General features: G+C 44.3%; 1 long non-coding RNA gene across 1 annotated transcript; it reads right to left on the reverse strand.

Annotated features, from left to right (window-relative positions):
* Positions 1-353: 353 nt before the first annotated feature.
* Positions 354-27,616, reverse strand: LOC121142853. Its single transcript, XR_005879964.1, has 3 exons — positions 25,469-27,616; positions 6,356-7,311; positions 354-3,502 (listed from the first exon to the last, which is right to left on the reverse strand). It is a non-coding gene; the product is annotated as an uncharacterized LOC121142853 (long non-coding RNA).

Below are 27,616 nucleotides of genomic sequence, written 5' to 3' on the forward strand. Positions count from 1 at the left end.
TCTTCTTGCAGCAAGCATTCGGGACTTACTTTTCAGAATCTAGCCATGGATGTTCTCATTCAAGAGTGTTTTTGTTGTTGTTGTTGTGTTGTGTTGTTTTTCTAAACAGGATTTCTCTGTGTAACAGGCCTGGCTGTCCTAGACCTCAATCTGTAGACCAGGATGGCCTTGAACAAAGAGAGATCCACCTGCCTCTGCTTCCTGAGTGCTGGGATTAAAGGCGTGCACCACTATTGTCCAGTCACTGTGAGTGGCTTTTGAAATAAAGTCTACTACTTGTTTGGCTTTTAATTCTCCCATCTGAGTATTGCTTCCCCATCATGCTAAAAGTTTCCAAATGACCAGAGCTCAGCCACTAAAAAAATGACATTTATTTATAGTGTGTACATGGGCACACACATTATGGTGTGTATATGGGCACACACATTACGGTGTGTATGTGTGTTGCTCAGAGGGCAACTTGTGGGAATCCTTTCTCTCCTTCCACCATGTGGGATCTTGGCAGCAAGAACCATCCTCACTGAGCCATCTATGTAGCAGCAGAGCTAATTCTTGTATCCCATTCTTTCATTTGTTTTGCAGAGCTCTCTGCTTCTTGCATATCTGTTCTGTTAAGAAAGGATCCCATCAACCTGGCTGTTCAGAACAAATGGATGCAACAGGTCTCTCAAGTCTAGAGTCTGGAGGAAGAAAAGGAGCCAGGATTAGGCTCACAACCATCATGGGGGGGGGCTCAATTCCTTCCCCGAGCACATGGATTCAGGTTGAGTCTAAGTTCCATTCAGACTTCCTTAGTCTTTTTCCAACTCTTTGCCTCCTTTCTACTGTCCAGATGGAAGCGACTTCTCAATGGCATTCCTTGAGCCTCAAGCTTTTTCAGGCAGAAGGTTAGTATTTTACCTTTTTAATGTCAGGGATTCAGAGGAGTAGTCAGTCCCAGACACCACCAGGAGCAGAAATCAATGAGAACATTTGAGTTGAACCCTTGAAGACAGCACTTTTGCCAAAACCACCCAAGAATGAGCTGCTTCCCAATGGCCATCTCAAGGCAGACCTACTTCAGTGGCCCTCTGCCCCATTCTCTGGGCTTGTTTTTGCGGCTCCTATGTTTTTCTTGCAACTTTCACCCCAAGCACTATACTCCAGTGGCCAATGGAAAAATAAATACATTTTCAAAAAGGAACAGCCATTAAAGATGAAGAACAATAACAATAAAATTCTAGTTACTGTGGAGGGCCCCTGAGGGCAGGAACTGTATTATAAGGATTTAAAATGCTTTATTGAGATGTATTTCACACGTTGCATGATTCACCTATTTAAAGTGTACACAGAATTCAGTGGTTTCTAGTATACTTACAGACCTGTCCAGTCACCGCTAAGAGGAAACCTACAGCAGTTAGCAGTCACTTCCCATTTCTCCTCAACATCACTCATCCTAGGCAGCCACTGATTCGCTCTTTCATTATACATTTACTCTCCTCTAAACAGTTCATATAAACAGAATCAAACAGCACACGGATTTACATGTTTCCAGAGTGCATAGAGTGACACGTATGAACTCTTCATTTTTCATTGCCAAACAGTATTTTATTTCAGTTTCTCTAACATCAGCCGACTTGGGTTGCCTCTGCTTTCAGCTCAGAATGGGCTTTTAGGTGGGTTCCCAGCTTCTTTCCTCCTGGCTGTGTCATGGAAGTGAAATGGCTGGGATGAACAGTGAGCAGGACACTTTGAGGAGCTACAGGGCTGCTTTTCCAAAGAGCTGCATGAGATCCCCACCAGCAAAGTATGGAAGGTCTAACCGCTCTGCGTCCTCATCAGCCTTTGTTATCGGCTCATTTGTGTTATTGCTACCACAGTCGCCCTAGTGGATGTGAAGTAGTATCTCACTGTGCTGCTTGTGTCTGTACATGTTCATGTGCGTGTGCGTACTTGTGTATGGATGCATGTGGAGGTCAGAGATCAAGGTCAGGCATCTTCCTTGATTGCTTTGCACCTTATTTTTAGACAGGGTCTCTCACTGAATCAATTGGCTACACTGTCTGCCCCTGTTTCTGCCACTCCAGCCCTGGGGTCATGGACGTGCACCACCACGCCTGGCTGTTATGTTGGTGCTGGAGATCTAAACTCAGGGCCCATGCTTGCACCATATGTGCTTTCCCACCCGAGCCACCCGCCAGCCTCTTGCTGCAGTTCTGAAGTGCATTCCCTTGAAAGCTAATGATGTTAGGAATAGTTTGTGTGTTCATTGGCTATTTGTATGTGTTCCTTGGGTGTGTGTGGCAGGAGCTCTATTCTGATCCTTTGCCATTTTCAACTGGAGAATTTGTCTTTGAACCATTTTTAGCTTATGTTTTGGGTGAAATGTGATGTAGAACTCTTGCTTAATTCTCTTATATGCATCCATCCAATGCTCCAAGGACTATTTCAAAAGTCTATCCTTTTCTCCATTAGATTGTCAGGACACTCACGTCGAAATGAATGAACAGGAAATGTGAAGGTTTGCTGTTAGACTCCCCATTCTATTTCTTTGGGTAAAGATTTTTCTGTCCTTATGCCTCCTCTGTGATTACTTTTATTACTAAGTTTTGATATCAAGAAATATGAAATTGTCTTTCATAAGTTGACAAATTTACCTCCAATACTGATATAGCCTTCCAAATTAACCCTCACCACTAGAGAATAATCTCTAATAACTCCTAATGCAACCATAAATTGAACCAGAAACCAACCTTGTTCTGGGTTTTCAAGATTGTTTAGACTATTTGAGCTCCTTTAGGTTTCTGTGTGAATTCTAGGCTCCAACTGTCAGTTTCTGCAAAGAAACCTGGTGGGATTTGGAAGGAATTGTGTCAGTCAGTTTAGGAAGTATTGTGATGAATACAGGCTTTACAAAACAAACAAACAAACAAAAACCCCGATTTATTTTTCTTTAAAAGAACAAGAACTTATGTTTTGCTTACATGTATGTCTATGCATCATGTACATACATGCCTTCAAAGGACAGAAGAGGGTTTCAAATTTCCTGGGACTTGTGGGTGCAGGAAATTGAACCCAGATCCTCTCTGTAAGAGCAGCCTGTGCTCTTAACCACTGAGCCATCTCTCAAGCCCAACATGGGCTGTTTCTCATTTCTCTAGGTCTTCTCTAATTGCCTTCAACAGTGTTTTATAGTTTTCAGAGTGTGAGCCTTAGGCTTCCTCTGTTAAATGTGTTCTTAATTAATTCTTTTTCTTGATGATACTGTTTAAGTGCTATTGTTTTAAGTTCATTTTCAGATCATTTATTGCAGGTATAATTTTCTTTTAAACATTACAGAGCTATATTCATTGACTTTGCATTACTATAAAAATTTCTGAGGTAGTCAACTTACAAAGAGGAGACTCTCATTTAAGGTGAAGCTCTGGATGAACATGGTCAATTGGTTTTGATGTTTTGGGTCTGTGTTGAGGCAGAATGTCCTGGCAGAAAGCCTTGGGTGCGGCCAAGCTGTTACCTCCTTCTGAGAGGCAAAGGAAGAGAGAGAACAAGAGGCTGAGCTCCAGCAACCTTGTTTGAGTGCACCCTCCCCTCATGTTTAAGACCCCCACACACACATACACTAAGCCCCACGGCTTAAAGTTTCTACCATTTCCCAACAGGGCTACACTTGGAACCAACACATGGGCCTTTGGGGAAATTTAAGAAGCAAACTTCAGCAAGTGCTAAACATTGTCTTTTGGTAAATGTGCTCTGTTAGGTTAGATGGGAACAGAGAGTAAAAGCTTTCATCCCCAAGCACGGGGAACTGAGAATCTAGTTGACAAACAACACTTTACACTTTTCCTCTCTACAATTTATTTTTAATTATAAATTGAAAAATTACGGTTGTATTCATAGGTACAAAATGATGGTCTGATTTATTGACACAGTGTAAAAATAATTAAAACAGGCTAATTAACATATCCATGTCCTCAAATATCTGTTTATTTATTCATTCATTTATAATGGTACTAGGAATTGAATCTAAGGCCTCACATTTGCTAGACAAGCATGATACCACTGTGGCACACACCTAGCTCCCAAACATTTTTGTTATCTTAACATTTTTGAAATGGCCAATACATTATTATTTACTGTGTCTACCATGCTATTCAATATATCTTTAAAAAAAGAAAGAAAACAAAACCTTATTCCCCTTATTTATTCATGTCCTTTATTTATATCTGGACTTTATATCCATGAACATCTCCCCAGCCCTTCTATCCCCCAGCCTATGATAACCACCATTCTATTTTTTGCTTCTTTGAGATAGACTTCATATTTCACATGCAAGAATATGTACAATGTACAATTATTGTTTTTCAAGTTAATTTTTCCCATTTTGAGAGAGTTTCATGTAGCCCAATATAGCCTCGAGCTACTTATGTAGCTGCCTATGATCTTGAATTCCTGATCTTCTTGCCTCCAGATCCCAAATGTTAGAACTGTAAATATACACACACCACCCTACTCAACCAAAAATGTATATGACAAAAGGCTGAAGAGATGGTTTGGTGATTAAGAATACTGGCTGCTTTTCCAAAGGACCTGGGTTAGGTTCCCAGAACCCACATGGAGGTTCCCAACCATCTCTAACTCCATTTCCAGAGGATCCAAAGCCTTCCTCTGGCCTGCACAGGTACCAGTCAGCACTTGGTGAACACATAGAAACATATGTGTGTATGTGTGTGTGTGTGTGTATGTGTACATATATATTTGAAAAGGAAGACCTTTCAGCTTTACATGTTTCTCAAAGTACTGATTTAGGTGCCACCAACAAGTTAGCAAGTAGATAAGTTTAGAAATATGTAACTCACAAATAAGTGAGGATCAGCCATAATAAGCATCACGTATGTTGGTTATGTGATAGAACTGGTGATCTTAACGCACCATTCATTCATTTATGTGAAAATAGCATTGATTCACTAATTTGCAGAAGTAGGAATAAGTGGAAAGGGAAACATGTCCTCCCTTCAGGAATATTACTGTCTGGTTAGGGAAAGACAATTTATAATTCTGATCATTATAGAGAATTACCAGGATGGACACTACAGAAGAAAAGTACATTGAATGATAAAAAGTATAGGAGTTCTCACAGCCATTTTGCAGAAGGGAAGGCTGTTGGTAAACCAGGGTGTTCAGATCTAGAGGCAGAGAACAAAGGCTCCTCTAGCCAGGTCAGGCCTTTAACTCTCACTCAAGGCTGTTTGATCAGGCAGAAGATATCTGTACCTCATCCTCCTTCCTTCAAGGAAAAGGGAGTGAAAACATGGTCAAAGGGAGGCAAGCCCTGCTGTTCCCACATGGGCAGGATGTTCTGGGCAATGTCTAGCTTTCTTCCAGGCTCAAGTGTAGAATCAAAGTCCTGGTGAAGAGGATGCCATATAGTTCCCAGGCTCTGCCATTTTCAACTTCTAGGCATGAGTCACAATACTGGGCTGAGTGAGTTCTTAAATATTACTTTACTTTTCCCCCATTTCCAGTCTCTTCAATGACATCCAATCTGTCTTAAATTTTGCAAAAAAAAAAAGGTAGTGCCATACCTACTCTCTTCAGAAAAAATTTAAATACTTTTTAAAGTGTCATAGAAAATTGGGAAAGGACAATTTTACAAAGTTAACAAGTAATTTAGGAATGGGCTTTGGAAAGAAAGCTTTGATTTTATTTCTCTCCGACTGAAAAGAGAAACCATCTTCTTTCTCAACAGGGAAGTGGTGGACAGGTATTGGTCCTGAATCTTCCTCTAATTTTATCTTGACAAGTAGTGACATGGCCAAGCCACAGATTGCAAGGGCAGAGCTCAGACCAGATCCCAGACCTTCTGACTCCTATCCAGTGCTTTGCCACTGCATTCCTGACACTTAATAAATACTCCATCAGTTTATTCAATAAACACAACACTATAGTCAGGACCAAGTGACTAAATATTAAAAAAAAACCCAGCTTTCATCTTCGTCTCCTTGAGAATCCACCCTCCCCAAACCCAGCCCTCAAACTAGATGAGATTCTTCTCATGTGCAGTCATGTTTTCTGCATCATTCCAATCACGTTTCAAACATATCACACTTACCTGTTAATGTGTGAGCTCATCCATTAGTACCATAAATATCTTATAAATAATTGTTCTTTGCCACCTCAGTACCTATCATGGTTCCCGGTGCATGTAAGGGCTTAAAATCCTTTACTAAATGGGAAGATGAATAGCAAGTCCAATCCTCTGGGCCTCACATCACTATTCTGTGTGTCACATGACCCTGGAATCTCCAAGAGCCATCAAACCGTGGGGTCCATTCTAACAAATGAGGATGAAACCAACAACATCTATGATACTCACAGAACCATTCCGTCTGTCTTCACAAACTCCACACCAAAGTGGAGATGGCATTCAGGACAAACTACACCAGCTTCTTTTCATCTGTACTTCTAAAATTCGATGGCCAAGACCAAGCAATCCTCACCACGCCCTTTCACTTCATTTTGTCCATGAGAAGCCCAGGTTGTCTTTATCTGAGGTTAGGTTGCTTTTGTTTCTCAGGGGCCTCATTTTGACTTCACCAAGAGGCACAGTTAGAAGAATGAGATGCATGTTTAAAGTCATAGTGTTGCAGAGCCATTCCAGAGAGAAAGGGACAAAGACAGAGACAGAAAGAAAAGGGACAGAGGGAGAGTGACCAAGAGAGACAGAGACAGAGAGAGAGAAGAGTTTTATTAAAACCCATCTATATTCCTTCTCATAAAAAACCTTCACAAATGGACCTGTAAATCAGAGCCTTGGGAGCCTCAGTAGTCATCTTGGCCCAGACTATCCACAGGGCAGAAGACAGTGGTGGATGATTCCTGGCGGCCTGAGTTGTCCATAGTAGAACCTGGGACTCCAGCTATCACAAGCAGTATGGGGAGATGGGGCTCTACAGGCTCAGACATGGACTTACACTGTGCTTCCAAATAAGCAGACATTGCAAAAATTCAGTAAAGACTGGCTTGGAAACAAGTTCTTAGCTGAACTCTTTTGTGACAAACACATGCTGGCATGTGTCTCGTTCTGTCGTCTCTGGAGACTATCTAAGTTCACCTTCTTCCCCCGACTCCATGGATCTGCTGTCAGTAAAGCCCAGAATGAGTCCATGTGTACATGCCTGAATGCCCATCTGAGAGCAGGAATGCTGATGTCATTATGTCAAATTGAAATTATGTTTCCTGGTTGTTTCTTGAGTATTTTCCACCCTTCTTCTCTATGAGAGTGTAGATACAGGGGATAGACTCAAGGGTTCTTCATCACCCACCGGTATTCTGAAAAGCAAAGTGGAATGTGTCCAACTGCGTCAAATTATCAAAGGTCATATCTAAGCAGCACAAAAGAGAGGGAGGGGTCTAGACCCAGACAATGAATGTAAATGATCTGAGTCTGAATTGCTCACTCTGACTCTCTGCACAGATTCAATTTCTTTCCTCTGAAAAAACCTAGCAATAATAAAAATCTATATACCAGTAGAAAACACACACATCTCATTAGTCTACATACTTGAAAACATTAGGATGTTGGTGGACTTTTCCATGAAAACAGCTATGATTTTTCAAAAATATGCTTGAGATATCTGCATCATAACATCCCTGCCCCATAAGGCTAGTGTAGGTATATAAATAAGTTTATACCCCTCTATTTAAGTTCACACATATATTATATAAGTCCTAATATATATAAGCCTATATATGTTTATGTGCTAGAATATATAGAGATTCATAGCACACTTATATTATTTATTAGTTCATTTATTAGATTTTGATTAGCCATGTCTTTTTTTGGTTTATTACCTGGTTAGAATCTGGCCTCACACAGCATTACCCTCCCTCCTTCTATATTCCTGGCTGCTAGGAGGGCTTGTGCCCCGAAGCCTGGAGGTGTGGGGGCAGCTATTTTATTTATATAAAAGGATAGGTCAACCATGGCTTAAATGCACCCATAAACACTGCTCCATCTCCCAGAATGTCCGGGGTGCTTGTGTTCCAGTTGCTAACACCAGGTTTGTCAGAGCCTCTGCTGTCCTTCCTAAAACCCTTCTTCATGTAAACAGGGGCAGTCACACAACAGAATTGCCCTTCTTGGCATGAGAAAGAGGTAGTAATGGGCACAACTATGGATGACTGTTACTTCCTGGGTTTAAATATAAACTCAGAGTTAGCCTAGAAATGACAAGAAACCACCCCTAGCCCTATGCTCACATACCTAAAATAACTATACTATGAGCTGAGCGTGGAGGCCACCAAACACTGGCTTCACGCTCTAGTTCGGGTGTCTTTAACTAATCACTGAATCCCCACCTAACCTATGCCAGCTGAATGCAGTCATCTCTTCAGTGGTTCTCAGCCCAGCCTACAGGCTACTATCACTAGAGAAGCTTTTAAGAGATGCTTGTGCCAGGCAGTGGTAGCACATGCCCACTTAGAAGGTAGAGGCAGGTGGATCTTGGTGAGTCTGAGGACAGCCTAATCTGCAGAGCAAGTTCCAGGACAGCCAGGGCTACACTGAGAGACTCTGTTTCTAAAAACCAAAACAAAACAAAAAATAAGATACTTGTGAGGGGTCCCATGCCACATCAGTGGAACCCATGCATCTGGGAGGCACCTTCACTGAGCCTAAGTTCCCCAGATGGATCCTAAAACACAGTGGTGGTCAAGAGCCATTGGTTCACTCTAAGCTAACTCAGAATAACCTGAAAGAGCTCAGCCTCAGGACTCATAGACAACTGAAGTGATTCTTACCAAAAACAAAGATTCCTTTCACACAAGTAGCCAAATAATTTGGGCTGGGGTCTGGAGTGGTGGTGACTGTTGGATGTGAGGACCCATTCGCATGAACTGTTGTGAGGAAAACCAAGACACATGCAAACACACACACACACACACACACACACACACACACACACGCACACACACACCCCCCACATGACTGCGAGCAACTTGAAACAAAAAAAATTTAATTGAATTTCGGGGCCTGGGGAAGAGCTGAACCTATAATTATTTCTTAGCAAACCTGCTGAGCATAGGACTTCCCTCCTCTGGGACGAGATGAGACGGGCAGTATAATGAACCCTCTTTAATTAAAAAATAAAGTGTTTTAGGATAATCATATTCTCCAAGTTACATTATTTATTTTTTAAGGAAAGGATGAATAGTGAGAAAAATTCCATTTTCAATGCCAAAGTCAGTCGGCCTCTGATGTCCTCTTTTCTCATTTAATAGTCAAGATTTGAAATTAGATCTATAAGGGAGAACTGAGTTCCAGCATTAGTCCCAATACAAAACCAGTTCTTAAAAAAATCTTTATACCTACTTCTCTTAAAAACTGCAGTCAGATTTGATGTCGACTAATTCAGCCAAGCAAAGCAGCAAGTGGAACCGGTTGAGGTTCCTAAAGAAACTCACAACCTCTCTCTGGCCCAGTTTTATGGGATTCTCTACTAAGGAAGTGTGTGGTTTATATTCCCCATCTGGCAGCTCTTCCCAGGTCCTGAGAAATGTTTGTGATTTTAGGAGACAAACAAAATGAGAAAATCCTCCTCCAGATCTTAGACACTAGATGGGATTGGGAGGGCAGAAGAAGACATCCACCCTCATTAGCTGAAGATGTCTCTCTTTAGGCAGGAGAACAATTTAAAGATGCCCGTGGAGCTGAGTCCAAAGCCTACTCTGAGGTCCACCTATCTGTGGGATCTATGTAGATCAGTGGCCTCGGGAGACAGTGACCAACTTCTAGGATAAAGATGAGGAATTCCATGGTATGGTTCCTTTTTAAGTTTGACTCTTTCCTTTTCTTTGGATCGCACTTCCTCTTCTACAACTTCAGTGTCTAGCCCCTGCCCCATCCCAAGACTTAAAATCCTCATGGAGAGACCTTTGTTCAAGGGGAGAAAGAACGTGCATGTTGGGAAATCCATGTGGAAATTGTTTTCCTCCCGAGCTTTGCTCCTCCACTTCCCTGAAAGAAGTTTCCAAGGTCCAAAGCAGCAGAAAGCCCATGACTGTGGCTGACTTCATGCGGAGAATTAATTTCGGTGGTGCCTGCATGTCAGGATATGTCTGTGCCCCTGGTGCTGGCAGGAAGGCCATGCATTTAGCTGCTCTAACCCTTAAGATGAAGCTCCTTCCCTAAGCTGTGCAAACTTCACAGTTCTAGAAACACAAAGAACTTGTCCACTTGGAAAATATCTACTTCAAGCTACCTTTAAATAAATGAGTGCACAGAGAGAGAGACAGAGACAGAGAAACAGAGACAGAGAAACAGAGACAGAGGCACACACAGAGACACACACACAGTGTGTGAGCAGGAACACTCACCATCTGTGGTTGAACCAAAACTACAGAGCCTGGAAATGGACCAGTGGGGGAGAGGCCTCACAGCCAACAACACAGAGAGCTGTGCCCTGCCCAGGTCTACACCTGCCCAGGGAGAATTTTGGTAATTTTAATAAAACCAAATTAAATTCTAAAGTAAGACCAGTTGGTGATTCAGTAGGGATGGCCCCAGACCATTATGGTACAGCTATAAAATAAAAATTATAGATGGACAAGAAAAGGAGCAAAGCAAATAAAATCATGTTAATGGAAGAGAGAGGGAACATGGCAGAGATGGAACACTGTCAAGTAGGAAGATGACTGCTTGCAGGATTCGCCAGGCGGAAGAGGCTTTCTGTCCATCCTTTTCAGTCACAGCTTTGGAGATCCCAGAGGTCTGAAAAGAAATCTGGCATGCATCCTGGTGGCTTTGTACATTTGTAAGGGAAGTGGGGTCTGCTTTAGCAAAAATTGCTTCTTTACCATAATGTGGAGACAGGGTGAAGAGGCTCATGCTGGAGGAGGTGAAGGAGTCTGGGGAAGCAAGCTAGAGGAGTGCTGGCTGTTAAGGCACTTATCTTTAAATTGGGGGGGTGGGCTTAGCTGCAACACACCAATAGGTTCTTTACATGCATGTTTTGCTTAGTTCTCTTGTTGTGCTATGAGAGGAGTGGTGTATAACTCTTTTTAAATTAGTAAACAAAGCTCAAAGGGTTAAGCAACCTGCCTAGGGTGAAAAGCTAAAGATCCAAGCTCTGAACCCAGGTCCGACTCACCCATGTGTATTCTAACACCATTGAAGAAGACGAACCACAACACCGGTGTCTCTCAAAGACACACAGATGGGAGAGGATTCTCTGTTTATCCAGCTCACAGTTCTTTATGCTGACTCCATGCCCTACTCCCTAGAGCCCCTTCCCTCACCTGAGAATTTCTTGGGAGGATCTCCTAGGCTAAGGCTGGTTTCTTTCTCCCCTACCACCCTTGCTCTAGAAGAAGACATCAAAGATTGCGCAGGGCCATAAAGAGAGGGAGGATGTTAAGGAGGAGGGAGCCACCCTGTGCTCGTAAACCGGGTGGGTGGGGGGACCCACCCATTTGTCAGGCAACGCTGCATCTCACTTTCCCCAAAAAAAATGAGATCTCAGCTCTTGCTTGAGGGCTGGGCGTTTGTGAAAAGTGCAGGTGGAGAGGGCAAGGGGGACACAGCCAAGAAATGGCAGCATCACATCACTCTGATATTGAAACAGCTGCTCTCCACCCTGATCCTGAGGTGCTGAGGGCATTCAGATGGGGCCCTTTGAGATCTTTGTACCAGCTCCAGTTCAGTGACTTGTCCTGCAACTTAGGACCATTTTCCTGCCCTCTGCCTCATTAGGGACAAGTCATTGGCTGCTGCTTGCTTTACGAAGTGGCTCCCTGGAGGTCACACAGTGGAGGCGCACCACACAGAGCAGCCAAATTCTGTGCCACATCCAGGCCACACGTCTTGAAGGGCAACCAGATCCATCCCCACATCCCATTATGGGTAAACCACAGCCTCTAAGCTCTTGTTGAAAACCTGCAACAATTTGTGTTATTCATTAAAAATATCTGCCTTAGATCTCAGGATTACCCCCACCAAACACTAGGAATGCGTGTGAGCATGCGTATGTGCCAGCCTACCTGCCTGTGTGCATGCTTGTATGTCCGGGTGATATGTATGTGTTCATGTGGCTGTATGCACAGTGTGTGCATGAGCATGTGTGTTGCACACATGTGGAAATCAGGGGTCAACACTAGGTATCTTCCTAAACTGTCCTCTATCTTGTTTACTGAAACAGAGTCTCTGGACCTGGAGCTCACCGATTCTGCTAGGCTGGCCGGCCAAAAGTTCTAGGAATCTACCTGTCTCCATCCTTCTCTGCTGCAAGCTCTGGGACTACAGATTCAGGTCTGCCTCTCCCCCAGCTTTTTATGTGAATCCTGGGGATCTGAGCTCTGGTACACAGGCTCTTCATTCACTGAGCCACCCCCCAGACCCAGAGCAGAGGTTGACTCAAAGTCAACAGAACCTACAGGACTGAAGGTGTCTAAATCTCAGCATTTTAGGAGCATTACCAAAGCAGGTGCTGTGTGGTATTTAGGAGGACATCTAAAGTGTTCTTGAGACACAGGATGCATGTGGACAGTGTGGACACCAGGACTTGAGCATGTACAATCAAGTTTCAGCTCTTTTCCATAGTTGGACAAATTATCTCACTATTCTGTACCTCAGTTTCCTGACCTTTAGGTGAAGAATACAAGAGCTGATACAGCAACGAAATTAGATAAAACATGGGAGGCACTGAGTGCTGGCATCTGCTAGTGTTTTGGTTTTGCCAACATGACCCAAGCTAGAGTCATCAGAGGAGAAGGAGCTTCAACTGAGAAAATGTTCCAGATTGACTAGTAGACAAAAATGCAGGGCATTTCTTGATTGATAATTGATATAAAAGGGTCTAGCCCACTGTGGGTGGTACTGCTCATAGGCAGATGGTCCTGGGGTTGGTTAAAAAAGAAACTGAGCAAGCTAGGAGGAGCAAGCCAGTAAGCAGCATTCCTTCATCACCTCTGTTTCAATTCCTGCCTCGAGTTCCTTCCCTGACTCCCCTCAATAATGGACTGTGGTGTGGGTGTGCTAACCAAATGAGCCCTTTCCCCCCAAGCTGCTTTTGGTCATAGTGTTTTATCACAGCAGTAGAAGGCAAACTAAGACACTCCATGCAGCAGGTAGGCTCTGACCAAGGCATTGTGGAAGCCAAAAAACACTTCTAAGAAGAAAGGTGTTGTGATGAGAGCTACGTTTTAGGAAGATAGATCTTGAAACCATGCACAGGATGGATGCAAGAGAGAATAAAAGGAAAGGAGTCGCATTTGCACTACAGATGAAGCGAAAACACAAGAGCAGCCTGAACGAGAGCAGAAGGAACACAAGCACTTCACTTTCTTGGGGCCTTGACCTTCCAGAGAGATCCTGAAAGGCCAGTGTGATTTAAAAGCTGGACATGACTAAAAAAGGCTGAGAGAGTTGGTGTTATTTAGGCTGAGGATTATGAATCTGTGTTTCTCAACTTATGGAATGGAAATTACATTGGGAACTTCCAGACTGGCATCCAAATCTTCCTCTCTCTATCCCTCCCTCCTTATCTCTCTGTCCCTCCCAGTGTGTGAGTGTTTTGTGTGAATGTATCACATGTGACATGTATAAAATATCTTCTACTCTTTTCTCCTTTTAATAAATAGAATTAGAAAGATAGCAGTGTAAAGACTCAGGCCCAAGAGAAAATCAGTAACAGATGGATTGATGAAATATTTCAACAGGTTCTTGCTCCTCTGATGACTTTGAATCGCAGAGTTCAACACAAGCTGACCATGTGTCTAGGAGAGGAGAGCTGGCATAGCAGCAACTGGAGATTCCTTCTGGAATACCTAGAATGTCAGCTATCAAATGTCCTCAATCTGTAGATAAAGACACCTTTCCCCCAGTTTACTTAATATTTCCCTGGCCTTGATTTCCTTTATATTTTTATGTCATTTCTTATGATCAAGAAACCTGTGAGTAAGGAATATGTTTGTAAGACCAAAGCTTGGTTTGCTTCTCCTCCCGACAACAGAAAGAAGGCTAGCTCCATGGCAGTGCTCCCTGGACTTCAGTCAAGTTCCAGTTCTGTCGTGGACCAGCTCTCTGACCCTGAAAGGAAAGCCCTTTAACTCAGCTTCGTCTTCTGTAAAAAATGACGGCGAGAATTCCAAGCACACAAGCTTATTGTCTGATTACAAAAGAAAAACACCTTGTAACGACAGGCTGCTATTTAAAAGTTATTGCCATGTTTTGGTATTATTCAGAGATAGAAAAAAAGAGACATCTTCAGGGTCCTGACTCTCAACACTTTCTTGTTTTTACTTGCATATTCCGACACTCCCCCAATCAAGTTTAGGTAAAGTGAATATTGGAGGCCCCTTACACACCGTGTATATGAAGTGCTATGATTGCCTCTTCTTCGGTGACTTTAACCTCCCAACCTGGCAGAGGATGCTGGTACAGTAGCCAAATGTGTAATCAGAGGGTAAATTCTCCTCCAGGCTGTGAAGATGAGGCCTAGAGGGGAGGCAGCAAGGCACCATCCTTGAGCAGTTACAGTCGATTGTCAGATGTGAGTCAAGGGTAGAGAAGGAAGCTGAGCATCCATGGGTCTCCAGGATGGCAACTGTGATGAACTGTGATGGTTTGGAGTCAGGCTGATGGTTGTCTTGCTTAATAAACAATAATAATCCCAATCACCTCCCACCATCAGGAAACAGTCATCAGGGCCCTGCTCCCTGCCTCCCCACAAGGAAGGTCAGGCCCGGTCTCATTTTGTAGATAGGAAACTGACACATCATGACTGAAGCCAGCTGAGCATAGATACCAGGTCTGGGGAGATGTTCCAGGTGTTTGCAGCTGCTGCTTCATCCACAAGCACAGGTTCACCCCTATAAAGATCCCTATCCAGCCACCGGGGATGCCTATCTGGATCTGGGCAATGACTACAGTGGGAGGGGTTGGATAGAGTGTGATCCCTGGACGGAATAGGCAAATCAGTGTCCCTGAGGGGGACGATGCTCAAGGGGCTGGGCAAGGTGACCTCTCATGTTTGGAAGCTTCAGGACTCTGCATTCTAATTTAGCCTCTCCATGATTCCTTTGCTACTAACAATGTAGAGCCAAGTAGCAGGCGTTTCTCTTGCTTTGCCTGAGTCCTGTAAAATCACGAGGTACAAAGGAAGGAAGGAAGGAAGGAAGGAAGGACCCTCACAAAAGAAGAATTTCTCCCCTCTATCCAAGTCAGGGAGCCGGCTAAGGTGGGGAGCACCTTACCCAAGGCAGCCTGTTTACCAGCTGCCAGCCCAGACACACCCCCAACAAAATGCCACAGAGAGCGAAGTTGTGACTCATGGCCTGGCAAGTACCAGGATCATGCCTGGGGCTCCCAGATACCACACTGGCTCCTCCAGGTCTCTCTGGCTGGGCCGCCTCCTCCTCCTTTCCCCAGAGGCATTGCTCATCTTGCCCTCTCCTCCCTAGTCCTCCTACCCCCAAATCATTCTAGGTAGTTGGGGGCAGGGAGGGAAGGACTAGTGTTGGGATTGAGTTAGAGTTAATTCCAGGGTCAGGGTGAAAGACAGATTATGAACAATGCTGTTCTGGAATTTGGATTAGTTGGTGGGTTTATAGCCGAGAGAGACAACAGATCTCTACTGATGCACCAGCATCAGCTTTTGATACATCTTGGTCAACAGGACCGGCTTCCTTGGGTCTAGATGGTAAGAGTTGTAACCTAAGACAATAGGAAATGTCAACCCTTCAACAAAAATGTAATCAAGAACTACCTCCTCAGAATCCAAGCAGAATGTTTGGAATTAACTACATTTCTAAGGGTTGTCGATAGTAAAATTCTCATTATATCCACGCCCTGGGTACTGTGATGCACTGACTTCACCTTGACCTCTCAGCAGTCTCTAATACCCATAACTTTTTCTCATAAGTGTTCCCCTAGACCACTCCTGGTCTTATCAGAATTGCTTGTCTGCCTCATTAGTTCTGGAGAATGATTGGGCAGCAGCTAAACAACTAAGGCCTTGGTATCTAGGTACCCTAGGCACTGTCTTGGCAAAGAAGTACCAAGCAAAGCATGCTGGGAATTCCCAGACTGAGACATCTGTCACCAACGCTCATTCGGATCCCCTTAGGCGAAAGACACGTAGGCACACAGAAAGTCCTGATCTCTGTTTCTGAGGACAAGGAGAAAATAAATTGAATGACAACAGGGCAGCAGGGAACTGTGGACCACAAAGTCCCTGAGGTCTTTAGGAGAAGGTGGTAGATTAATTGAAGTGGTCCTGTTGGGTTGATTCCTATAGGCTCCTTCCCTCCCTCCTTCCCTCCCTCCCTCCCTCCCCCCCCTCTCTCTCTCTCTCACACACACACACACACACACACACACACACCCCTATGAATATAGAACCCAACTCAGTGAGGTGTACTGTTTGCAGTCTACCCACTACTACGAAGCCAAACTTCCTTCACTTGATAGGGGCCTCAATTTCTCCTCCTTTTCTCATCACTCCCGCCTTCCATATCTGGCTTCTGAAATGTTGGAAGTGAGATCCTTGCAGGGGTACTAAGGGTACTTAGCCGCCATCCATCCAACCTCAGCCCTACCCTTCCCACGAGCAACAGCAAACAGTAAGACAGTGATTAGCAACTCTCCCCAAGGCTCTGAGCGAAAGGGTTCTTTTTCTTTCAAACATGTCACATCTGGCACATCTGCTTTCCTAGCAGTGATACATCCCAAGGGGTATAATCAACAGCTGGGGCGGGGCCGGGATGCAGGTCTGTACTGACAGAAGCCTGAGCCAGAGAGAGACGCCCAGAGCAAAATAAGCACACCCACTCCCCCCCCCACTCTCCTGCTACCCAGTGGCTAAAATGAACCCTATCACTGCCTATCTTTCTGCCCTACAGCCAGTGGCTTCCTCACAGCCTAGACCTACTTCAGGGCACAGAGAGCAATGTAGCGATACTCTTGACTTTGAGAAATCAGATCATCTGTCCTCTTAATCTTAAACTCTCCTGGAATTAGAAGGGAAATCAGTCCCATTGTTCCTTCCACTGCTCCAAGCTCAGCAGCAACAGTCAGAGAGGCATGCCAATGTCCTCACCGATCTTTGGCCTCACTCCCCTTTTAGCTGACCTCATCTAGTCCTCGTCTCTCTCATGCCCAACCCCTTGAAGCTGATGGGAAGTCCCACGCCTTTGTGAACTTGATGTTTAAACTGCACTACCTCTACATGTCCCCAGAGTAGTTTGGTAAAACATCAGTCAGAACTTTTGGACATCTCATTCCCTTGTTCCACTTTCTTATGACCTCTCCCTCCAGATATCAACTGAGCGGGACAACTTCTGCCCAGCGAATGCTTCCTTCTTCCTTCAAGGCCATTCTTCTCTCAGAGACACTCTTATTTCCTCCATAGCCCTAACGTCTTCCTCTCCTAGTGGTTCTCAACCTGTGGCTCTCAACTCCTTTGAGGGTCAAACGACACTTACACAAGGGTGGCATATCAGACATTCTGCATATCAGATATTTGCACCATAATTCATGACGACAGCAAAATTACAGTTATGAAGTTGCAACGAAAATGATTTTATGCTTGGGGGTCACCACAACATGAGAAACTGTGTTAAAGGGTCGCAGCGTTAGGAAGGTTGAGAACCACTGCTAGTCTAAACACTCCCCCCACTAGGTCCTCCGGTGGGAAACTTCTGCTGATAATCCATTCATTGGGCTCCCATTGGCCTCCTTCTATGCCCCACAACTGCCCAGACTTCTGTCCTTGTCTCATTATTTCTGTGTTTGTTGTTGTCCTGGGTATGTATCACACAATTCCCATCACACAGTCACCTAGGGATATGGACTCTGCCTCCACTTCAGTGCTTTGTAAAATTTAATATCTCTTAAATTCAATATAAGAAGGTACCTGGATGGGACACAGGCAGAGGACCTACAGCCCACTCTATTATACAAAAAAGGTACCAACACATACACGTACGCAGATAGCCAACACACACATGCACAGATGCGCTCATGCACACAAACACCCCAAGTCATCCCAAAGATGACTGAGCTTGTCAAAAATAAATCATGTTTGGCTTTCAAATGCAACTGTAATTACACGGTATCTTAACTATCTGTGCAAACTGTCAGAGAAAATATATTGGCAATTCAGAGAAGGAGGTGGGGGAGGCTGGCGCATCCACTGAACGCCACCCTCGCCTTCTCTGAAGTCACCCAGAGACAGGACAACACGGAAGGGCAAAGGCATGCTGGGGCCAGTCTCAAAACTTTCTGTGCCTAATGGTTTTTCAGGTGTGATGTGCTGTCACAAGCTCCCAAGGAGGAGGGGACACTTGACAGGAACTGTATGCATCGCTAGACTTCAAGGTTCTGCAAGCAGTGGCAGGAGGGATGGGGGTTCAGTCTTCCCTGACCAGGAAGAGTCTGGAGATGGGCATTAGAGAGATGAGTTTTCCCCTCTCCTATGGGAATTTCAGTCTAAGCCTGCCTCCAGATAAAGCTAAACCGTTCCAGATCATTCCAGAAGAAGCAGAACAGTGCTGTTTTAAATATCATATTTCAATTTTAGAACAAATTAATTTATGCAAATAAGTCCACACAGCTGAGATTACAATTCTATTATTTCTTCTTAGTTATGGTTTACGTTTAGGTTAACATCCTCTATTGGTCTTTGTGCTTGATAATATCCTTCCCAAACCCACATATGGTTTGAGTATGAAAAGCCACCCCCCCACACACACAGATTCATGTGTTTGGGCATTTGGGCCCCAGGTGCTGGTGGTGTTGGGCGCCTGTGGAACGTTTGGGAAATAAGGTGTTACTTGCAGAAGGGTATAGCCTGGTTCTGCCTCTGCTTCTGGTATAGTTCTGCTTCTCATTGGCCACTGTGGTGTGAGGAGTCCCAGAAGCACATTCTGGCCACCGTGTCTTCCCTACAATGATGAATGGGAATCATGAGCCAAGAAAAACTCATCCTCCCTGAAGTTGTTTCTGTCAAGAGATGCAAAAGCAACTGACACGTGGACAGATACTGGCCTCCATTGCCCTCCCTTCCCTTGGCTGCTCATGGTTTCCCAACATTTCGAGCCGTCTTTCATACACACCTTCCTTCTGTGATTTTAGAGAAACTGGGCTGATGAATTTCAGAAAGACCTCAAAGATGTGTTGACTATAGTTCAGTTCAAAGAGATGAAGACGACGAGAATGGGAGTGATGGAAGAGAGAAGAACAAACGGCAGGAGGGCAGGGCTGAGGTGCAAGGCTTGCAACCTTGCCCCTGAGGGAGCAGAGGGGCAGAAGAGGACAGAGGGGGATGAAAAAAGCAGTGACTTCTCCTGGTTTCCTGAGCCAGCCTTGCCTCTGTCTGAACTTCCCACTCATCTTGTGGGCTATTCATAAACCACAAGCCAAAGAAATATGTTGTCTAAAGATGAGTGGGGATGCGGGGAGGGGTAGGGGCCGGGGGGCCGCACAGGCTGGGGATGTAACTCCATTGATAGAGTTAGACTCCCCCAGTATCACACAAATGAAGTATGCTAGTGTAGGTCTGTAATCTAGTACTCGGGTTAGAGGCGCAAGGATCACACACGGTTACCGTCCTTAGCTACATAGCAAGTTCAAAGCCAGGCTGAAATACATGAAACCCTTTCTCAAACAAACAAAGGGGCAAAGAGTAAGAAATCCTGCCAAGAACCACTTATTTATCAAGATATCGTTTACAGATGGCTCAGGGCTTAGGAGCACTCAGAGGATCTGAGTTCAGCTCCTAGCACCCATACATATCAGGCAGCTGAGAACCACCTGTAACTCTAGCTCCTCTGGGGGAATCCAATGCCTCTAGCTTCCATGGTCACCTGCATTCCTGTGAACAAGCCTAAATTCAGACACATTCACACACACATATGCATAATTTAAAACTAATGTTAAAAAGGAGTTTGTGTGTGTGTGTGTGCACACGCGCGTGCATGCATGTGCATGTTTGTAGCAGGGATAGCAGTGACTTTGTGGAAAAGAGAATAAGGAAAGCTGTGGAAGTAAAGATTGTCACACAGCAGAAGACAGGGTCCTCCACTGGAGATGCTAGAAGTCCAAATAGGGTTTATTCTCTAGGATGGTTTTGGACAGTTCACTTTTACATCTCCCCAGAGCTTCCTGACCTAGCCTGCTAGTAAGACAACAACATCAACCCACATGCTCAGGGGAAAAAACCAATTATGTGTGCGTATCCTTAATGTACATATATATATAACCTAAATACATACATATTATTAATGTAAACAATAGCTTCCTAAATATAAGTGGTAGCAGTCATTTCTCTATTAGCACCTTGATAAATACTATTTGGTTCAATAACTCAGATGTCTCTCATAATCCACAAACACTTTGATCAAAAGTATCTGATTCTTTCCACCTTTCTCAAAGCCCTATTTTAATTTTGTTTAAATTAATTATTGCTGCATGTGTATGTGCACAGGAATGGATTGCCATAGCAGTCAGAAGAGAACTTCCTGGGAATCTAGTCCTCCTTCCATACATGGGTTCCAACAGTCTACCCACTGAGCCAACTCATCAACCCATAGCTCTATTTTAATGAGTCTCTTTAAACACACACACACACACACACACACACACACACACACACACACACAAGTATCTCATTCTCCTACCGTGGAGGTTCAGGAGGCTTCCTAAGTCCCCTACGAGTGGCCACTCTGCCAGTGGGCTGAAATAGAGTGACAGTCACACGAGCAGCAAAGATTGGGACAACAGGAGACATGGCGCTCCCCTCATCCCTAAGGTTGGCACCGTTTCCCCAAGGGGCTTGTTTATATGCTGTGAGTGTGAAGCAGCACAGGCTAGGTGACTTTTCCCCAGTTTATCAAAGAAAGGGCTAGCTCCGTGTCAGACGATTCCCAAACTTCCCAGGTTCCCGACCATCCAGCATTCCTGAGTTCCAATCATGGCTGGGTTGAGATTTTTCTGACCTGTTCCCACAGAGTCATGAAATCCAGTTATAAGGCAAACAAGGCCATGTTTGTCCCATAAAACCACCGTGTGCGAGCTAATTAAATGACATCATAAAACAGTGAGATAAACGCAGGCAGCGGGAAGCCTGCGCAGGGATAGAGATGGGATCAGATGGGTGACTGAAACAAAGGCATGCTGGGAAAATTGGGAGTGAATGTTCCCAATCTCAATATACTCCAGAAGCTTCTGACTGATAACAAGTGAGGGGTGGGGGGAAAGAAAGGTCTCAAGATGGAGAAAAGCTGCACTGGGCCCAGAACACACAAATGCGATCTCCCCACTCCTAGTGCATCCACTTATGAAGACTCACATAGAACAGCTAAGCACACTGGCAGATGTGCACAGCCCTATACAGGAATATGCATGATCAATCCCACATAAGACACATTCTAACAAATCCTTCTCCAGCCCATCCTGGTACTGAGTTAGGCATCTTCTACTGAAACCATAACCTAGGGAAATTCCTATACCTTAACCCACATCTTCGCTTCTGTGACCACTGAGAATACAGAGTGAAACATATTCACCGCTCCCCCTAATGGAGCCCACTGAGGATGTCACAAAGATGATAGATACATGGAGACCCAGATCTCACATTTTATCTGGTTACACGACCCAGAGCCCCACCAGTACAGTGGAGGGAAAAGTCCATAACTGTTATGTTCAAGATGCTTATCCCGGAAGAATCCTACGGCCTAAGAAACAGAAACTCACAGAATCCCTAACTTTAGCTTAAAATTTAGTTTCATTTGTAGACTCTCTTAGGCAAGAGAAGTGTGGGTCTCTGGGGTGCCTTCCACCTGTGCCTTCTTCCCTTCCTGGGCTACCCACATAAGGCATCTTTTCTCTCTGTTCCACCCAGATTCTCATCTTAACCCAGAGAAGCTCAATTTCGTCTTCCCATACTCCCATCCAAAGCCTTGATTGATATTAGGAAATGGTGGGAGTGAGGAGGAGGCCAGGATTAGTAAGAATGAAGTAAGCAGCCTGTCATACCTTCATTGAGCCATCGATTCACTCACAGACTAAGGGTCACCAAGGATCTCGGATGTGCAAAGTGCAGTCTAGGGACTAAAGACATGAAAGCGCACACACCTGGCCCTGATCCTTGGGCAAGGCCATTTCCTCAGCAACCAAAACAGGATCATGATATCCTGAACCACCACCAGCCTCAGCTTTCCCCATTCACCAGCAAGTTCTTTTTTTCTGCTGAATGTGCAGAAAACTGCAGCCCTGGATGACTGGCAATAGAGGAACCCATCTCCCTGGACACCTAGGTTCCTTGCTGGCTCCACCCTGACTCCATGGGCAGTTCTGGACAAGTCATGGACTCAGTTTCTCTACCTGGGAAGCGGGGGAGGCACCCACGGGCTAGCTCTCAACTTCACAAAGCAGCTTGGTGATTAATAGGTTAATGTCTGTGGGAGGCTTTGAGCTCTTGGGATGAAAGACACCCTAAAGCCCTGACTCTATTGGAAACTCTGCCCAACCAACAAGATACCCTGAAACCAGAAAGGAGCCTTTGATCATATATTAAGGGTTGCTTTTGGAAGAATGAAGTAGAGGGAATGAGTTAAAACAGCAGCAGGAATTAAGGTGGCCCAGAAAAAAAAAGACTTTCTGGCTCCTACTGTTCCCTGGACGTGTTTTCTGTTCCTTTACCTATCTTTACAGAGGTATCCAGAGGAGTTGTCTATATCTTTTGGATGTCCTACAGTCAACTCTACCTTCCAAAGCCACCAGCCAATGCACAAGTAGATAGCAAGCTCAAAGGGGACCACGCCACTGAATACAAACAACAACAGCAAAATTAATGTTTAACAAACTTACATGTGCTTCAAAAGTTAGATAATTTATCTCAAGTCTCTCAAGTACTTATTAGGAAGACATTAAGATTAAAGTGTGGATTTATAGACTCAGGCTGAAATTCAAGCACCACTGCTGCTGTTTATCATGTAGAGAAATATTTAGGAAGCAGTTTAAATTTAAACACCCTGAGCCTCAGTGTAATCACCTGCAAATGGGAATAATAATAATAATTCTAACATCATATAGCATTACAAAGGTTAAATTAGGAAATTCTGATACTAGCGAGTGGGTATGGATGCTCTGCCAAGATGCTCACAAGTGCTGGTCAGAGCGGGCAGTACAACTACTCTGGAAGATAATGCGAAAGGCAGTTACTGAGTAACCCTGACATTTACATAGTCTATTGTGTAGAGACTCCACCACTGTGATCATATCCTACAGAGCAAGGGCACACGGGTGCCAAGATGTATGCCCCAGGTGTTGGGTCAGCATGGCTCCCAAGTGGTAATAACTGGGAAGCAGGCAGATGCTCCCTCCAGCAGAACGGGGAATGCACCCTGACTCCCTACAGTAAAATACACCCCCTTCTAGTGAAAACAAGCAGATCCCGGCTGCATGCACACATGAATGAATCCCATAACAAGTCGTTGAATAAGACATGGAAGACACAAGAGAACAGTTAGAGTGAATTTTTACAAAACTCTCAAGATAGGCAACACAGGATTGTGCACGGTACTAAAACCATGAGTAAAAGCCAGGGTATTCATGGAGGACAGGATACTTATCTCTGGGAAAAGGAAAATCTCATGATCAGAAGAGAGAGATGCAGGCTGCTCTGGTACCCTAACATTTTCATTTATTTACTTTTATCATTCAGGCATTTATGCTTCTATCTGTCACATTATTTGTTACAAACATATTCCTTGTGTACTCATCTGAATATGTGTCTTACCGAAATCTAAAAACATTAAAGATTTAATTAGGTTACAAATATAAAGTATATAGCAAAATGTCTTGGGGCCTACTAAGTTTTCAATAAATGCTAGCTAGAATAGTCGTTATTTACCTAAATTGTCTGTACCATTTTTCCCTCCACTAACCACACTATATATGTGAACACGTAGGTAATATTTATTTATTTGGTTGGTCTTTTTTTTAAAGATAGGGTGTCTCATATATCTCACACTGGCCTTGAACTCACTGTGTTGCTATGTAGCCATAGTGGTCTTGAACTCCTGATCCTCCTGTATCCACCTCCTAAGTGCTGATGTTACAGATGTTTGCCACCACACATAGTTTTATGCATGACTGGGGATGGAATCCATGGTTTTTCTGTGCATTGTAGGCAAGAATTTTGCTAACTGAGCCACACTTCCGGCCTGTGTTTCATATTTATAATAAATATTTGCAGATTGCCTATTATGGGCTGCACACTACACAGTAGCTCTATCAAAGAAGCTCTAAATATACCCAGGACAACTCAAGCTTCTCTTTACACACAAGAACCATCCAAGTCTTCTGGGCTAAACATTACTTTCTCAATAATGACAAAAGTGCACACAGGGATTTGTGTCCTGCAGGAATCACCAACCACATGGCTGACCTGGTCTACAGCTTGGTACCATTCACTCAACTACACATCCACACCACACAGCCCATATTACACCTGCCACACCTTCAATCAGAGCAGAGAAAAGGGGGTTGCACAAAGAGCCGCCCATCCCCCACCCTCATGTCTGTACCACCCCATGCTCTTCCCACCCCAAACCACCATCTCAGCTTAAAGGCACAAAATACATTATGACCCTGAGTCTTCGTTTACATGTAACAAACAGAGGTCAATTTATTTCTAAATCACTTTTTTTACAGCTCTATTGAACTATTTGCCACATTATTTATACGTTAATGGGCCAGGCCCCTCTGGGAAGCTCCCCATCTAATAAATAACGTGCCAAATCATTAAGCAAGGTGATAAAATCAAAGCCATTTAAAAATACATCAACCTGTGTTCCCTTCCAGTGAAATAAGCTCCAGGGGACCAAGGAGGGAAGAGGGAAAAAACACCTTCTATTACTGAGTTTGGTCAGGTGTGAGGTTTTCTTTTTCCAGGGCTTGAGATAAAAATCAGAGCTGGGAATCTACATAACCTGGCTGCTTAGCCATATCCCCAGCAGCTGGGATAAAGGACATGATAAACAGTGCAACCGGGATTGCTAGGAGTAAGCTTCAGGCTAAAGGAAGCAGGAACATCTGATTCTCCCACCCACCTGCCACTTAGGCCTATCTAGGACAAGCACAGAGCCAAACTGGGCGAATGAAATCATGTCCTCTGGCTGGGAGTTGACAGTTGAAACGAAAATCCACCGAAGGCTTCCCCTTGCTACCTGTATTCTGTCCCCACAAATCTCAGTATGTATTATTAATCTGAGTAACGGAAAAGAACGATAATAATAATGATTATTCTGGCTCCCCCCCATACACACACACACACACACACACACACACACACACACACACACACACACACACACTCCCCACCCCTCACCCAAAGGCTTGCAAAACCCTTCCTTGCCATCAGCCTACTCAGAAAACCTCTGCAAAGTCAGCACAGCAGGGTGAGAGAATGTGGGTTGGGAGACTCACCCCAGAGGTCCCTAAGGAACTGCTTCCAAGTGATTCAGTGTGTCCTATCCCGAGGCCCCCGTGGGTAGATACCAGCCTTAGATGTTGTAAGAAATGATCCTCTAGGTAGGTCATCCCTTGCTGAGAAAGGCAAGACTCGATCCCCATGACTCTGCCCCTGATTGAAACCTGCAAGGCAGTACAAATGAAGGACAGATCAATGGTACAAGCAGAGGGCACTCAGAGTACAGACCTCATCAGCTGGACAGGGCATGGCCGGTCCCTTACAAACTCCACAAAAGACATCTGCCCGGCAAGTTTCCCCTGTGGCTGCAGCATCACTGTAATCTTGAGCATTCCTCGGCCTCAAAGTTTATCACCCAGATCGTTGCCTCTCTTTACATGGCGGTCTTTTTGTCTTGAATACAGTGATCACTTATCTTATTCTGCAGCAAGTAGCCTAATATGTTATTTATAATAGAAACTTTTAAAATGTGAGGTTTGCCAAAAGTTCAAGGCTACCCAGGGCTACCCACATAGTGATTGTTGACTTTGCTAGGGTTACAAAACAAAAGATGGTTGTGGAATGAATGAAAAATTCTTTTTTTCCTCCTCTAAATTTACTGGGGTAAGACAGGGAAAGCCTAAAGATAGGTGGTTAGTGATGGCTGGCTAACTGGTGATGTGCTGTTCTGGGCTGTATGGAAGCCTCAAGGACAGGAAGGGATGGAGAAGTGAAAAAACCCAAAAACCTTAATACTTCATTATCATCCCTTCCTTCACACCTCTAACTCACCCCAGACCAGAATTTCCAATGCTCCAGGAGATGAACCTCCTAAGGTTTTCCCAAGAGAAAACCCAAGCTGTTGGAGAGCTATAATTTGTATATAATAGAACCCTGAGGTTGTAATTGTTTTGCCCTAGAACAAGGGGCCTAGACCTGTCTGCTTGAAAAGAATCAGGGGCTCTCACCAGAGGTTCCACTTCCTGTCTAAACTCCCAGCTATCTAGGCTGAGACAGAAGAGCTGTGGCTTAACTTTTGCCAAGTCAGTAGAAAACAAAACAAAAAGTTAGTCTGGATTTTTGTATTTGACATTTTTTAATATTCCCAAAATATGTTTGCCTTCAGAATTATCTAAGGAATGATGTCTCATCAATATACTTTGCTGGAAACGCAGTGAGATTAGAAGGCATTGAATGAATGTGTTTTCCTTTTTCCTTGGGCAGTTACACTGAGACCGGGAGTTGGGATAAAATGATTGAATCTTAAAATAAAATACTTGCCAATAAACATAGTAACCTGTTCTTGTCATGAACCTTTCCTCTCCTACACCTTTCTATACGCTGTTATTTGCTCAGCTTTTGGAAGGTGCTGACAAAAAGAATTCCAGACATCTGTGCTTGGGAATTTCAGAAGCATGTTCATCGATGGACCACAGCAGAAGGCCTGAGGCTGGGCACTTTCTCCTAAATACCTAGGTCTGATTTGACCTCTGACTTCAGTGCTATAGGGGCAGACAGGAGCTTCCACTAGTGGTCATCACCCAGTTGATGTAACTCCTGTAAATAAGCCAGCCCGTGACCAGCAACTAACTCTGTAACTGCGTTCTCTTCACTTGGACTCAGTTCTTTACCCAAAGACAGGCCAAAACATCTAGGCAGATGGAATTTCCCTTTGTCTCCCAAGAAGGTGACTCCTGTGGTTAACAGAACTATTTAAAACAGAGTCAGGAAATGGCTCTTATAGCTCATGACAAAGGGAGTCAGAAAATGGCTGCTAAGAAGAGGTGACAAATAAGATATGGTGCCACATTGCCTGTGGTGTTGTGGACAGACGGCGGCAGCAGCACATGTGTACTTACTGAAAACAATGAAGGATGGGCATGAAATCAGTGGTAATATGCCCGCCCAGCAAGTGCAAGGGCTTGGGTTTGATTTCCAGCAAAACACACACACACACACACATACACACAGCAGTGTTGGACACCGCATAGAGTAGCAATGTGCATTTTGACAAGACTCCAGGTAACGGACAAGCTCATGAAGCTTTCAGAGCCCTGGTAAAAAGAAGGTTCTCTGTTAGACAGTTGTGTGACCATGGACAAGGTCTCTCGCTTCTTTATGGCTCAGTTTCCTTACCTGAAATGTGAGGGTGGCAGTGGAATCTC

Source organism: Mesocricetus auratus, unplaced genomic scaffold, assembly GCF_017639785.1.
Source record: "Mesocricetus auratus isolate SY011 unplaced genomic scaffold, BCM_Maur_2.0 Super-Scaffold_100010, whole genome shotgun sequence".
Taxonomy (NCBI): domain Eukaryota; kingdom Metazoa; phylum Chordata; class Mammalia; order Rodentia; family Cricetidae; genus Mesocricetus; species Mesocricetus auratus.